The sequence below is a fragment of the Schistocerca cancellata genome, unplaced genomic scaffold, assembly GCF_023864275.1.
Source record: "Schistocerca cancellata isolate TAMUIC-IGC-003103 unplaced genomic scaffold, iqSchCanc2.1 HiC_scaffold_504, whole genome shotgun sequence".
In the NCBI taxonomy this organism is placed as follows: Eukaryota; Metazoa; Arthropoda; class Insecta; order Orthoptera; family Acrididae; genus Schistocerca; species Schistocerca cancellata.
The window spans coordinates 30,001-35,000 of record NW_026046518.1 but is presented as its reverse complement, the minus strand read 5'-3'; the positions used below and the strand labels follow the sequence as shown (position 1 = coordinate 35,000).

The 5,000-nt window shown below is 53.9% G+C and overlaps 1 non-coding gene across 1 annotated transcript in view; it reads right to left on the bottom strand.

Moving 5' to 3' along the window:
- Positions 1 to 1,363, bottom strand: part of LOC126128009 (small subunit ribosomal RNA) — a 1,909-nt gene extending 546 nt beyond the window's left edge. The window contains exon 1 of the ribosomal RNA XR_007527048.1: positions 1 to 1,363. This exon is cut by the window's left edge and continues 546 nt beyond it. This is a non-coding gene — a ribosomal RNA (small subunit ribosomal RNA).
- Positions 1,364 to 5,000: the final 3,637 nt, after the last annotated feature.

Genomic DNA, 5,000 nt, shown 5'->3' with positions numbered 1-5,000 from the left:
CCCACCGAATCAAGAAAGAGCTATCAATCTGTCAATCCTTCCGGTGTCCGGGCCTGGTGAGGTTTCCCGTGTTGAGTCAAATTAAGCCGCAGGCTCCACTCCTGGTGGTGCCCTTCCGTCAATTCCTTTAAGTTTCAGCTTTGCAACCATACTTCCCCCGGAACCCAAAAGCTTTGGTTTCCCGGAGGCTGCCCGCCGAGTCATCGGAGGAACTGCGGCGGATCGCTGGCTGGCATCGTTTATGGTTAGAACTAGGGCGGTATCTGATCGCCTTCGAACCTCTAACTTTCGTTCTTGATTAATGAAAACATACTTGGCAAATGCTTTCGCTTCTGTTCGTCTTGCGACGATCCAAGAATTTCACCTCTAACGTCGCAATACGAATGCCCCCGCCTGTCCCTATTAATCATTACCTCGGGTTCCGAAAACCAACAAAATAGAACCGAGGTCCTATTCCATTATTCCATGCACACAGTATTCAGGCGGGCTTGCCTGCTTTAAGCACTCTAATTTGTTCAAAGTAAACGTGCCGGCCCACCCAGACACTCAATAAAGAGCACCTTGGTAGGATTTCAACGGGGTCCGCCTCGGGACGCACGAACACGCACGAGGCGGTCGCACGCCTTCGGCTCGCCCCACCGGCAGGACGTCCCACGATACATGCCAGTTAAACACCGACGGGCGGTGAACCAACAGCGTGGGACACAAATCCAACTACGAGCTTTTTAACCGCAACAACTTTAATATACGCTATTGGAGCTGGAATTACCGCGGCTGCTGGCACCAGACTTGCCCTCCAATAGATACTCGTTAAAGGATTTAAAGTGTACTCATTCCGATTACGGGGCCTCGGATGAGTCCCGTATCGTTATTTTTCGTCACTACCTCCCCGTGCCGGGAGTGGGTAATTTGCGCGCCTGCTGCCTTCCTTGGATGTGGTAGCCGTTTCTCAGGCTCCCTCTCCGGAATCGAACCCTGATTCCCCGTTACCCGTTACAACCATGGTAGGCGCAGAACCTACCATCGACAGTTGATAAGGCAGACATTTGAAAGATGCGTCGCCGGTACGAGGACCGTGCGATCAGCCCAAAGTTATTCAGAGTCACCAAGGCAAACGGACCGGACGAGCCGACCGATTGGTTTTGATCTAATAAAAGCGTCCCTTCCATCTCTGGTCGGGACTCTGTTTGCATGTATTAGCTCTAGAATTACCACAGTTATCCAAGTAACGTGGGTACGATCTAAGGAACCATAACTGATTTAATGAGCCATTCGCGGTTTCACCTTAATGCGGCTTGTACTGAGACATGCATGGCTTAATCTTTGAGACAAGCATATGACTACTGGCAGGATCAACCAGGGAGCTGCGTCAACTAGAGCTGAGCAGCCGGCCGCCCGGGAGTGTGTCCCAGGGGCCCGCGCGAACACGCAAGCGTCCGCTCAATTATTCTGCAAACAGGAGGAGGCTGAGCTCCCCTGCACAATACACCTCGAAACCCTCTCAGGTCCCGGCGGCGCGCAGCGCCGTCCTAAGTACTTGGTCGGGTTCGAGAGAGGCGCAATCGCCCGGAGTTAGGCGAGTAGACGCTTTAGGTGCGACCACCCGTGCTCCCAACTGAGCTTGCCGCTGCCGACAGAGGCCCGGGAGCGTGCTGTCGTGGCATTGCCGGCGGGAGACAACACGCGCCACCTACGGTGACCGGCAGCTCCAACGCCAGCGCCACAGAAGGGCAAAGGCCCCACGTGGGTGCCGAAGCGAACTCTCCCAGCACAGCGCACGTGCCAACACGTCTGCACAACTGCGATACAAACCTACCAGCGAGAACCGCTGGGGCGACCGAGCAGCAGACGGCGTCGCGGCGCCGAGTGCCGGGCGGCGGCGCATCCTCAACGCACACAGTCCTCAGTCGGACCAGCACACGCAGATGTCCACCGCGCTTCGCACCGGGCCCGCGAGGACCCACTTTGGCCGCCCGGCGCCCGCGCGCAGGGTGCCCCGGCGCAGCTGCGCCGCCTGCCGCGTCCGTCGGCCGGCGCGCCTGCCACTGGGCGCCCCACCAGCCGGCTGTAGCGCGTGCGCCCACGCACCGCGCGGCCAGCACGCCGGGCGGCCCCCCCTCACCGGCCGGGGACGGTCCCACCCAGCCACCGCCGCGTATCGGCTTCACACACAGATTTGCCCTTACTGATTTACCTCCAGCAACAACAACCGCACCACAATGGGTTTACCAGGTTGTTCATTTGCGTTGCGTCACGTCACCAGCAAACGTAGACGTCCATCCCAGTTTGCAAATGCAACGATTATTGCATACCTGTCTGTTAGGTGTCACGACACACTACGTCTGCCCACATACACGCAACAAAATGTGCACGACTAGAGAACACGTGGGAGGTGGCCCCCCTACGTATGCGATGTCCATTACGAGACCGACTGTCAACCAGCATCTGTACCATGTCGCAGATGTGGAACGCGGTGCACCATGCTATCACACTGTGTGAGAAGAGACGACTACGTTTGAATACACGCGCCACTACATCAACAGACGCTCATGCTGATCGCCATCCAGGGCGTCCGTTACTCCCCACACGTCTCTATGGGCTACCACACTGCAATGTAGCTGTTATGGGGAGACGGCACGTGGCTGAGTGCACAACATTTGGACCGTATGGTTCGCTGTTGTTGGGCGCAGTCGTACGGTCACACATGTGCCACAGCGTATCATTCAGTACATACGGACCTATGTGCAGTACAATGTGAGGATTAAGCTTACGATATCAGCGGACAGTGGACACAGGCCGTACCACGACGTAGACTGAGCGCTTCGACATGCGAATGCCAGTGAACAGCTGCGAAGGGCATTGAACACGCAAGCACCTGAACGACCAGCGTGCGAAGGGCAGGGTGGAGGGGGGGGGGCGATGTACATCCTGCAGTTGTCCACATTACAGTGTACAGCGGGAGCATGTAAAAAGTAAGCAACACTTGCGAAGTGTTCAACATGAAACGACACACAAGAGGGTGGGCGGTGCGAGTAGCGAACTATATTCAGAGGGTTGTGGTTAGACAACAACTAGATTAATGTAACGTGTCATATGCCAATTACAGAGCAGGTTAAGGCACAACGTGGGTTAGGTTAAGGCACAACGTGGGTTAGGTTAAGGCACAACGTGGGTTAGGTTAAGGCACAACGTGGGTTAGGTTTAAGCACAAGCGTGGGTTAGGTTAAGCACAACGTGGGTTAGGTTAAGGCACAACGTGGGTTAGGTTAAGGCACAACGTGGGTTAGGTTAAGGCACAATGTGGGTTAGGTTAAGGCACAACGTGGGTTAGGTTAAGGCACAACGTGGGTTAGGTTAAGGCACAACGTGGGTTAGGTTAAGGCACAACGTGGGTTAGGTTAAGGCACAACGTGGGTTAGGTTAAGGCACAACGTGGGTTACGTTAAGGCACAACGTGGGTTACGTTAAGGCACAACGTGGGTTACGTTAAGGCACAACGTGGGGTTACGTTAAGGCACAACGTGGGTTACGTTAAGGCACAACGTGGGTTACGTTAAGGCACAACGTGGGTTACGTTAAGGCACAACGTGGGTTACGTTAAGGCACAACGTGGGTTAGGTTAAGGGCACAACGTGGGTTAGGTTAAGGCACAACGTGGGTTGGTTAGGTTAAGGCACAACGTGGGTTAGGTTAAGGCACAACGTGGGTTACGTTAAGGCACAACGTGGGTTACGTTAAGGCACAACGTGGGTTACGTTAAGGCACAACGTGGGTTACGTTAAGGCACAACGTGGGTTACGTTAAGGCACAACGTGGGTTACGTTAAGGCACAACGTGGGTTACGTTAAGGCACAACGTGTGTTAGGTTAAGGCACAACGTGGGTTAGGTTAAGGCACAACGTGGGTTAGGTTAAGGCACAACGTGGGTTACGTTAAGGCACAACGTGGGTTACGTTAAGGCACAACGTGGGTTACGTTAAGGCACAACGTGGGTTACGTTAAGGCACAACGTGGGTTACGTTAAGGCACAACGTGGGTTACGTTAAGGCACAACGTGGGTTACGTTAAGGCACAACGTGGGTTACGTTAAGGCACAACGTGTGTTAGGTTAAGGCACAACGTGGGTTAGGTTAAGGCACAACGTGGGTTAGGTTAAGGCACAACGTGGGTTAGGTTAAGACACAAATTGCGTTACAAATTGCGTTACATTGCGGTACAAATTGCGTTACATTGCGGTACAAATTGCGTTACATTGCGGTACAAATTGCGTTACAAATTTGGTTAGGTTAAGGTGCAAAATGGGTTGGATTACAGTACACAACATGGTAAGAGATAGTGTGTTTGGGGGGGGGGGGGGGCAGGTTCGTTGGTAGTGATCATTGTAAGTGAATGTCTGAGGCAGCGTCAGTATGTCACAGCAGTTCTGTCTCGTCAGGATGCGCTTTTCGCTCGTGACTGGAGGCGCGCCGCGTCTGTGGTTGCGGCAAGGGAGTGGCAGACCTGTGTGATTCATTCCTGCCATTGTTTCTGTGCCGTAACAGGAGGCAGTGTGGTGGTGTTGGGTGCACCCCTGTGTAGGACATGTGTGGGTGTTGGTGGCTTATCTGAGCAATTGTGGATGTTGGACGGGTGGGATATTCTATTTGTATAATTGGACCCCCTGGTGTGGTTATCATAGTGTGGATGGTGTACTGTGGCGGAGAGGATGCACCGGACGTTGGTCCATGCTGGTGCTTACATATCGTATCTGTGTCTGTTACAGGCAGAGAGTAATGTGTGATGGAGTGTCTCGCTGAGGTGTGGTTCATATTGTGTGCACAGACTTACAGCATGTATAGGGACAGCGGGAATTTGGCATATTGGATATAACTCGTCATGAAACGCAAGATATAGGGGTGGATTGCAACGTACGAGTGCGGGAAGAGTCCGCCGTTCATCCGCTTGGGTTGCGATTTGGGCGGTTGGGGTGGGGCACGTGCGGGTGCGGGTGGAGTGATTGT